The sequence below is a fragment of the Oculina patagonica genome, chromosome 4, assembly GCF_052425735.1.
Source record: "Oculina patagonica isolate OP01 chromosome 4, crgOcupat, whole genome shotgun sequence".
Taxonomy (NCBI): Eukaryota; Metazoa; Cnidaria; class Anthozoa; order Scleractinia; family Oculinidae; genus Oculina; species Oculina patagonica.
Window position 1 is genome coordinate 4525414 of NC_135761.1, and position 11029 is coordinate 4536442.

The window sequence follows — 11029 nt, forward strand, 5'->3', positions numbered from 1 at the left end:
TATAATTTAGAGCTCATTTAAACTAGGCCTTACCTCTGACAAGGAAAGGGTTCCGATGCAATCTCGGTCCATGCCAGATAATAAATCATTTTTTTGCTCTGTAAATTGGGAGTTGACGCATAATAGCTGCAATTTCAATAACCAATATCGACCCTAAAATACATAGGTCAAGCATCAACCCGGAGACCTCAGACGACCCTTTAGTTTAGTGCCATCTTTGTTAAGTACTATATTTAGGTAAAGTTAACAACTTACTTGACGAGTACAGTAAATGTAGCAACTCATAATGGCAAAGGGAATGTTTGCATAGCTTTTTGTATTTAAACGACAAACCCAGTGGAATAGTTGAAAACAATGGTTAGCCTTGCAATTGTTTACGCATCGAAACACAACTGACGTACGTGTATATGTATGCAGTCTAATGAAGAGGACAGTAAACTAAAAATATTTCAGCCAAATAAATATGCACTTTTGTTTAACGCAATGTTTGTTTGCTATTTTAACAGGAATACTTGCGACATGAAGCGTGTTCTTGTCATTACCCTTGTGATTTGCATCATTTTATCTTCACTGCACGAAAGGTTTGTGTCAAACTCTTTAATAGCGAGAAAAGAGGATGCCCACCCCTCCCTCCTAATTTTGCGACTGAGAGGCGCGGTGGCCTAATGGTTAGCACGCTCGACTCCGAGTCGAACGGTCCGGGTACGAGGCCTGGCCGGGCGCTGCGTTGTGTTCTTGGGCAAGACACTTTACTCTCACAGTGCCTCTCTCCACCCAGGTGTATAAATGGGTACCGGCGAATTTACTGCTGTTGGGTAACCCTGTGATGGACAAGCATCCCATCCAGGGGAGTAGAAATACTCCTGGGCGCTTAATGCTACCGAAACCAGGATAAGCTCCGAACGCAGACTTAACCTTTACCTTTATTTGCTTAAAATTAACTAGCATTAATAATCATGATGAGTAAACCTCTTCAGATCGGTATAAGAATTGCATGCTCATTTCAAACCATGTAACTTTCTGGAGAATTGTTCCGTTAAGACAAGTTTTCACTGGACATAATAACAAGTACAAGCATAACCATAAGCTCATAAGAAGAAAGAAAACGATCATTTTTCTTCTGCTGTCCTCACTAAGGGCGTTTTCCATTTGTTGGAACTAGCCGGCCGGCCCGGGGGGGGGGGGAGGGTACTCCTCCAAAATACCTATACGGGTATGTGCCGCCCAACGGGGTAGTGATTTTGGGCTCCCGATCTAGAACGGGGTAAGAACGGGGTATGATAATTTGAACGCACGAAAGTTTCAAATTATCAGTAGCCAAAACGGGGTGTTAAAAAATTGAACTGTTTCTAGAACGGGGTATCATTTTGGATGCAAATTCTTTCTAAAACGGGGTGCTACTTTGGATCGACTCGGTGGCACATACCCACCCAAAACATACCTGAGTACCCCCCTCTCGGTCCGGTGGATCTGGTGGTCTTGAATGTGAAATGGGCCTTTTCCACGAGATGTTTCCACAAATACACCATAACAATGTATAATATTTATGTATTGTGTGATTTGACAGGACAAATCTGACTAATTCTGTTCTCGAATATACCGGTCTGGCCGGCCAGTTCTGACAAATGGAAAGGGCCTTTAGAATAAGCAGAAAAAACAACAAGAAAATAAAATTGTTGACTTTATTGTGCTCATGCTCTTTACTTATACCTACAAACATATACGTCTTCAATTTTTTTGAAGCATTAAAAAAGTTGTTTTTACGTTATTTGTTGCAGTGAAGCTAGTCGTTTTGGTTTCTCCTCGGGCCGTCGACGTCGTTCCAAAGTTCATGCTCGAAGCCTAAACAACCTTCAGCTTGAGGACTCCTTTGCCGACCGTGTGGAGACTGAGCTCGAGGATCATGATTATCATAATGCCGAACAAAACTGAATCACAATTTGTTGTAAACATAAGGAGAGCTAGGCGAGCTGTAAATTAAGCATCGCCAGATAAAATAAAGCCACATTCAGTTTATGTCTGAAAATGTATATTATATTATAATTTTCAGATGCAATGAGGAAATGTACATGGAACAAAGCAAGAGTCTTCAACGAAAGCGGAACCCATGACCTTTCGCAACTTAGACAATGTTACGGATTTTTTTTCCCAACTTTTCCGATTTTCATTGGCTTTAGTCTTAATTTGCTGGCTTCAAACAAACTGCTGAGTAACTGTTACATCATCTCTACATTAAATCATTTAGACCAGTTTTAATAGCCCTTGCTAAAAGTTTGGAACTTATGTTGGCTGGCCAATCGGACTCGCAAGTGTAGGCAGGTTTCCAAAACGAAGCTCTGCACTCCAGAACTAGAAGTTCACTCTAGTTCTGGCATATCGCAAAAATTCCGCTTTTAAGCCCTGGGCTTATACAACTTCGTAAGTGGTTTTGGGTGGGTTTTTAAGCGGAGGGGCTTATATCCGGAGGGGCTTATAATCGGATGTATTTTGTTTGTCTACAGATAGATGGGGGGGGGGGGGGGGTTTATAAGCGGTCTTTTTCACCCACATGCCTGCGAAGTCAAGAGCGTTCAAATTCGCAGGCACGTTGATGGGACTTCCGATGGGTCGGAGACCGGCAAAAGTATTGCACATACCAGGGGACAAGTCTCTGCGACTAGTCTCTGCAACGAGTCTCTGGGACATGTCCCGTTGTGTGAACTACCCATTTTTGTCAAAGTTGAAGAAACCAAAGTTTGATCTGCAACCTGTCCTACGGATTTAAACTGGTTTGAATTGAAGGGTCAAGTCTCTAGAACTTGTCCCTGAAAATTAAGGCCGAACACACAAGGGAACAAATCCCCGGAGACTAGTCCCCTCGTGTGAACTGTTCAAGGGACTTGTTGCGGGGGTTAGTTGGAGAGACTTTCCCCTCTTGTATGAGAACGTCGCCGGCGATACATTTTATGACGTATAAGCTCTGTTTATCCCACAATTTATAAGCTCATTACAATTCAAAATGGCGGACTGCGTGGGGCAAATTGTGCCCCGTAGAAGGCCAACAACTGCAGAAAAAAAAGATAAGAATAGAAGAAAAAGGAAAAGGGAAAAAATTAAATAGAAAATGTCTGAAATGCATTTTCTCCGAAAAAAGCCAGGCGTCAATGGGTTAATGTGTGCGCGTCACTTTCGGCATATGCATGAAACTAGAACAAATGGCCAAACTCGCCTTTAACCGATGTGTGAATTGTCATGGGTTCGTTTCCCACCATGGTCTCAGATTTTTTCTTAACCTTTGTCCCACACTCATGACGACAGAAAATTACATCTTTCTCAGCTAATTTATTGCCTCCAATTAACGACAGGAGACATGAATGACCGCGAAACTTTCGCGCATTAAGTCGTTTATTACGATGCACAAGATTGCCTTCAAATCAAAGCAAACCTTAAAATACTAATAATGATAATAAGAAAATACCAATGGGTGATAATATAAAACCAAAAAAAGCACCGACTGAAGAAATAAGTCGGCAGATTACGAACCACGTTCTTCAAATATTTAGGCAAAATTTTGTTTAGTTACGCCATCCGTGACAAACCTCTTTTAATTTACAACGCGGAAAATGTTTTTGGATTGCTAAGTGAAACAAACACACACAAACAAATATAACAATAAAACGTACTGCACACAGTAGGGGGGCTTTATTTTTTTGCAATTAGGAACATCAAAAAACAAACTGCTATGTGTTTCAAAAATCATCAAAAAACTTTATTGCTAAAGTTTAAGGGGCTCATCCTTTAAATTTGGCTGACCGCATAGCTTGAAGTTGTTGTGCATTTCCTGAATCGGGTCATAAAAATTCCAGGGTGTATTGTTCATATATTGGCTCGAACGCACCAGAGGTTTCAGAAAAAAAAGTTGCTAACAAATACAATTTACCCATGTTCACGTTTATCATCATGTTTACTTATTATCAAGTGGAGTTTTACTATCGCGAATATTCTTGGTTATGACATTGATAGTGATGGCGTTTCGCTCCAGCTCTCCGCTAATAGACCGGCGTATTTTGTCAAGAACACAGTTAAAGCTCGTGAACAAGAACAATAGTTGATTAGGTGCAATTAAGAAACTTTTTCCTGTTTGAAACCACAACGTCCCTTATTGTGTGCTATTGCCTGATCAGTCAGTGTATATAAAGTCAGTAGTATTTATATTTCGTACTTCTTCGATTGATCTGCTGTGGCTCGCATCAAACAAATTAACGACCGTTGAAACTTGGAGTTAGGTGAGTGACACCAGGCATTTTATAACTCGGAACTATTTTTAAAACTACACCAGCCCCTCAAGAGAAATGGCTTCCCATACTATACTTCGCGTCTAAGCAGAGATTCAATTGACTTAAGCTACAACAACACACTTACGAACAACTAAGGGCTTTTCCACTCTTGGCGAACGATGCCACCAATTTTTGTTGTGTCGTATTTATTGTGGATCTCTGAGATTGACTGATTGTCAATGCCATTACTTTGTCGGAAAGCAAATGTTGTGTCTTGTTTTGTAAGTACTGAACTGTGTTTCTTACTTTAAAATTTAGTGAAATTACGCCTTCGACTTATTCAGCCTTTTCAGGATTAAGTAGTGCAGCGGTGCCTGACAGGAGCTTTGCAAATACAGTGAGGGTTGCGCACCCCCCTGCACTCCCGCCCTAGATCCGCCCCCTGGGAACGATGTTGTCATTCGAACACTGCAATTTTACCCCCCGATTTTCCGTTTTCAGAGGCGTTTAGAGTATAAATCCAACTTTCCGATCTCTTAGTTCTCTGTGCCTAACACAAAATGTGTTCACATTAGATATTTTATTGACAGGACAAATTTCAGGATGAGACGGGCTCATATGATTATCCTTGTGGTGTGCATCATTTTTTCTTTACTACACGAAAGGTTAGAATCACACATGCGCAATTATCGACTCAAAACACAATCTCGTCCCCAGAGGCCGCGATCCTTCTGTTCTGCGCCAGGGATTGGGACCTTTGGGCTATTCTGAAAGCCTGCCACAAAGGCGACCGAATCTGACTGGCTGTTGAAAACTTGTTCGTTTCACCACAATTTCCGGCGCACGCGAAAATCAAACAGGAACCAGGATTTCCTGGTTCCGGTTTTGGATTCAGAGCCGTTGTGTTTCCCGACCGCTGCTCAAGGGTAACGCAGGCTCTGGGAACGAGATTGTTAAAAATGTATTGCTATTATCATGGGGAGTAGGGTGAAAGTACTCGCCATCCGTCGGAATTGAACCAACATAAAACCATACACAGTTGAATATAAAGCTCTCTTAGACGACCGCTCCAGTAAGAGACCGCGACCAGTGCATTGTCTTGAACTTTTAATTTGGGGATCTTTATCAGCTAACATTATTAGCTACATTTTAAAGTACCGTAAAATGACCATATTGTGTATACCTTTGATAAAGTGTTGACTAAAATGAATGAGAATCCTCAACTGGTCACTTACCAGAGCTTAACAAAAAAAGGAAAAGATCAGTTGGTAATTCCCAAACACGGCTGGAGCTCGGAGGGGGGAGGGGGGGGGGTGGGGGGGCTGGAGAAAGGGTGTTACGCTGACTGACTGAGGTAGAAAGCTCTTAGCCTGCGAGCAGGCTCTCTATTCGGGGGCAACGTGAATTGAACTCTTCGAGCGCCGTAGTTGCGATCCCGCGAGTGCCGAGTTCAATTCACGTTGCGCCCGAATTCAATTCACTTTGCCTCCTTTACTGCATACAACGATATACAATAAACAGTGTCTGGTCAAGCGCCAGCAAGTACAAGCAAATTACCAGCTTCAGTGAATTCCTTTTCCAGAGTCTCCTGATAACTCGAACCAAACATCCTTTGCCTTGGATTTGCTTTACTCAGTCCCCCCGGGGGGGGGGGGGGGACTCCCATATGAAAGAGGCGGGGATACTCGTCGTCTCGCTTAGGGGTGTAAATTCCGGATTTTTGGTTTCGCTTAAGGTGAAGAAATATACAACAAATATTTTATTTTTAGTCCGCTGGTATCCTTCAGTGGTAAAAAAAAAGCTTGAGCTACGCCCAGATTAGTCTCTTTTAGAGATTCTAATTAAAATACCCGACGAGCATCCCCGCCCCTTTTATTTTGAACCCCCCACCCCCCGGGATTCTTGTTTGTTCTTGTGTTCTCTCGAAGGGTGGCGAGTCATTTATGTGAGACTTTGCGAGAGCTTTTATCCCACCCACGACGTACGTTCAGCTCGGGCGCGGAGCGTTCACTTTGACAAAGCACGCTCAAATCAGTTCAGTTCGCGCCTAGAACTACTATAAAGTACCTTATCACATGAAATTTTCGCGACATGTTAAAAATTGCGAAATTAAAGTGACGCGAAAATTTCATGTAATAAGGTACTTTATAGTAGTTCTAGGCGCGAACTGAACTGATTTGAGTGTGCTTTAAGTGTCGCGAACATAACATGACGCGAAAATTAAGTGACTCACATTATCCATGTCAATAATCAAGAAAAAATAGGTTTAGTACCACTAAAAGAAAAAATTTCCAATGTAAATGAATGTTGTCGTCAATTGACTCAGGAACAATAACTCATGCACGTACAAGTATGACCTACCTGTAGACATTGTGGGAACTGCTCTGTTGTTGCTATTGCCGACATTTAGTCCCGCCCTTGCTTTTTTGGTAATTTTGATGTTATCGTTCCTTTGATGAAGTCGTTTTATTTAATTCAAGGGCATGTTATTTTATATTGCCGAGAAAATGTGAATTGTGTCGTACTCAAAAACGCGAAATTAAAGTGACTCAAAATAAAAAAAATTCGCAAAATCGCGAAATTTTAGTGTCGCGAAATATGCACACCTAAAAATCGTGAAATTAACGTGTTGCGAAAATTTTATGTAATTAGGTATAACAAATCACGGTTTAGCCTTTTTTCTTAAATTTATCAAAAAATTGACCAGTTGCAGTGATCTTGGGTGGAGGCGTCGTCGTCGACTTCATCAAACTGGCCCGAGCAACCCGTTTAATAAAGCCATTGCTGATAAGGCGGCTGGGACTGACCAGGTGTATGATGTGACGAATGGACAAGAAAAAGAAGAGAATAAGCTGGATCTGACTGAACAAGAAACCAACGAGCTGGCGAATGAGCGGAACATTGACTTCCCCTGAGGATCGTTGAACGAACTAATATAACTTGCAAATTAAAAGGCAACCTTGAGACGAGACTGGAAAGCTGGCTTGTTTCGGAATAGAAATAGAATGCGTGGCATATTCACTCAGTCTGCATTACTCATGTGACTAACAATAACAGAAACTCAATAATGAATATTATTCAGGGGGAGTAGAGAGGATGTAATTAGCGACAACTACTTTAACCTATTTTGTTTATCAAACAAAATAAAAATATATATAGTTTATCGTATATTCACTATTTCATCTTCATCTTTCCCGGGTATATAACGAACCAATTTTATGACCAGCTCCTAGTTGGCTTGTTAGCTCAATTGGTAAGAGCGCTGCACCGGTATCGCATAGGTCAGGGTTCGAGTCCCGGCAAGCCTGATATTTTCAGGCTTAATTTTCGCAACTGCTTAAGTTGTGTTCATAACTGCGAGGATCTTCTCTTCATTTAAACAACCGTTTTCTGGTTATTTGTACTTTAATTAGTCAGTTTCGATAGCCGGGAAGGGGGATGGTGGACTATAGTTTAGTTCATATATCTAAGGTATGCTCACAGCATATCTTGCGCTGGGTAGCCAAGCGATGAAAACTTGTGGTCACTTCACATTTGTTTGTTTGGATTGTTTCGGAATAGAAATAGAAACAAGCATGTGCGGCCTATTCTCTCAGTCTGCAATACTCATGTGACTAAAAATAACTGAAACTCACTAATGAATATTATTCAGAGGAGTGGAGAGGATGCTTTTGGACAGCTCATTAATTTTAATCACGAAAATGATTTAACGTATTTCCTGAGGTCACTCACAAACGAAGGATATAATCAGCGACGACTACTTTTACCAATTTTGTTTATAAAACAAACAACTGTTATCTCGTTAGTAGTACTTAATGCATCTTTGTTCCTTCATAATTAACTACCTTATTATAGGAAATAAACGGTACATCTTATTAACGCGAATTTCAGAAATTCGCGTTAATTTTATTTATGTTAACATGTTTACTATAAGCATCTAACCAGAACCTTTCTTAAATTCGCGTTAATTTTATTACGCGTAAATTTTGTTCGCGTTGTTAAAATGCTTCGTTATATTCCTATAATAAGGTACTACTCAATCGAAGCACCAGTGTGTGTTGCTTTGGCTAAGCTCTGTTTGCTGGGACAAATCAAAAATACCCATTTTGGGATCTTTTGGCCACAGGTGTGGCCGTTTATCAACATAACAATGACCCAGCAAAGGTGAAGGGAAAAAAACCGCCATACCACTGATAAGTGTAACCGAAACAAGGGAGTGGAGGAAGGGGAAAATGTTCCTCGCTCGTTGGATACCTCGAGCGAAAAGAGGATTGAATACAGTTGCCTCGATTCTATGTAAGGACGTGAAGAATATCCCGTGTGCTCGTACGAGGGAAGCTGGGAGATGCATACGTCACAAGCTGCATAAAATTATTTATTTCGGGAAATAAATAGCCTTTAATTAGTCAGTGTCGATACCCGGGGAGGGGGTGGTGAAATATAGTTTAGTTCATGATTATGGCACCGGCGGTTATATCGAAGGTATACTCAGAACATATCTTGCGCTGGGTAGCCTAACGATGAAAAACTTGTGGGAACTTCACATTTACGTGCAAGTTTGATCTCGATCAAAGTGAACCCAAGTCATCGCAACACAACGCAAGCGCGTGCAAGTACCAGCCATACGAAGTCACAGGTCGATTTTACAGTGGAATCTAATTCCCGCCCACAACTATATGCAATAAACAATGTCTGGTGGTGAGTCCCATTTGAAAGGGGCGGGGATGCTCGCTGTCTCGCTTAGGGGTGTAAATTCTGGATTTTTGGTCTCACTTAGGGTGAAAAGATATACAAATATATACTTTAGGGGTCAAAAAGAGCTTTAACTACGCCCAGATTGGTCGCTTTTAGGGGTTCTTTTTAAAATACTCGACGAGCATCCCCGCCCCTTTTCATGTTGGAGTGCCCCCCCCGGGATTCTTGTTTGTTCTTGTGTTCTCTCGAAGGGTGGCGAGCCATTCATGTGAGACTTTGCGAGTGCTGCTACCCGACCCCACGACGTGAGTTTGATCGTAGCACGAGTCAAGTTCGAGTCAAGTTAAATTTCTTTTTTTTTTTTTGCAGTTTTATTTTTAATTGCTGTGTGAAATTATATACGTACCGGAGGTATAAGAACAGCAAGATTTGAGTCATTTGACCTCTTCTTTCAGTTTCACTGTCGATTGCGACAGTTTAGTCCTGCATTTGTTCGCAACTGCTTTTCAAACGTTCCTCGGCATTCATAATAGATTTTCTCACAGATTCCTACCTGTATTAATTACACACAGCTGAGGCAGAGGTTCCATTTCAACAAGAAAGCGTGAAAATTGACGTGAAGTTCAAAAATATTAGCCCTTCTTGACTCGAGCGCCATCTTGTTTTAACCACAGGGATCCCATACAAGAAATAAAGCATTCTAGCCCATTCTCTCCACGGCCAAATTGGTGGAGGACATGTTGTTTACCTGTCAAACAGTTTATATCATTTCTTGCATCAGAATAACCCGTCCAATGTATTTTTTTTTTGTGTGCGGGTTTGTCTAAGATTTTCGAAGCACCTCATAGCTGTGAATGGAAACATTATCAGTCTTGAAAACGCAGCAAACGTTTTGGAAACTTGAACGACAATTCTGTCGCTGGTGAGTTGAAAATCGTTTCGTGTCAAACCAAACAACTGATGTTTATCTTACCTATGCGACATTGTTTGACAATAACAATTACGGTATAGTCAAACGATATTATTGAAAAAAGAGTGAAAAAAAAGTGACTCGAACTTGACTCGTGACTCGAAGTTGACTCGGGCTCGAACTTGACTCGTGCTACGATCAAACTCCCACGACGTACGGCGTGGTATCGCGATTACGAACAAGAAATACATTGTCACGTGAATAATAGTCAAATATTTTATTAATTCCATTTGAAAAAAGAGACTCTGGAGCCCTTACGTTTTTGCCTTGGTTCTCGAACAAAAATGTCCATTCTCAGTTCTTCTCTGGTGAGTTGGAGGGGGAGCTCTGAATCCCCATATCTTTTAGGTCCCTAAACCCCTTTGGTACCTTCACTGTGCAACCTTATATAACGGAAATAATTTGTGGAGCCCACATCTCTTACTAAAATAGAGAGAATGAACAGCCGGCAAAATCAGCGGCGACTATATGGCATACTTAGATCTGCATATCGACCGTTTAACTTATGGAAGACACAGTTCCCGAGCACATTCAGCGTTATTAATATCAGGATGCACTACAGTCTTTTATCTCTATTACTTTAAAGTTGTACAAGAGATTGGCTACATTCTCGAAACTATGCATTGTCTTATAATGTCAGGTAGGTAAAGTTCTAATCAGGATACTTAATGCGCAAATATCGAAGATAAACCAGTCTTTAAACGGGCGATTTTAGGCTTGCTCCAAGTCGCTCGTTTGATTTGCAGGAGACCGACGGATACGGGAGGCGCGCGCGGGCTTGAAAATCAAAATGGCGGTTGATCGCGGCGTGGTTTTAGTGCACGTCGCGCGCCAACACGCACGGACAAACAGATTCCGCGACCATTTCAACGCGCGATTTTGTATTACTTTTTTGGTAAACGACCCATTCTCGATTAAACACCGCGTACCGAATAAACGCCGGGTCCCCAAGGTGGACTTGAAAATAGCCCCCTCAGGTATTAATTTGAGGTATAATAAACTGTAGGTGCATTAGCCAGATACATGTTTTTCAAAAATAATGCATAAAAACCCTTGCATAATGAACACCGGTCTCACCGGAGTCAAGTAAACGCCGGTTCCACCAGGG

General features: G+C 41.5%; 1 protein-coding gene and 1 long non-coding RNA gene across 2 annotated transcripts in view; both read left to right on the forward strand.

Annotated features, from left to right (window-relative positions):
* Positions 1 to 11029, forward strand: part of LOC144651272 (cyclin-D1-binding protein 1 homolog) — a 130426-nt gene that overhangs the window by 113032 nt on the left and 6365 nt on the right. The gene's annotated exons all lie outside the window — the stretch shown is intronic.
* Positions 4218 to 7360, forward strand: LOC144651342 (uncharacterized). Its single transcript, XR_013570294.1, has 3 exons — positions 4218 to 4265; positions 4847 to 4921; positions 6964 to 7360. It is a non-coding gene; the product is annotated as an uncharacterized LOC144651342 (long non-coding RNA).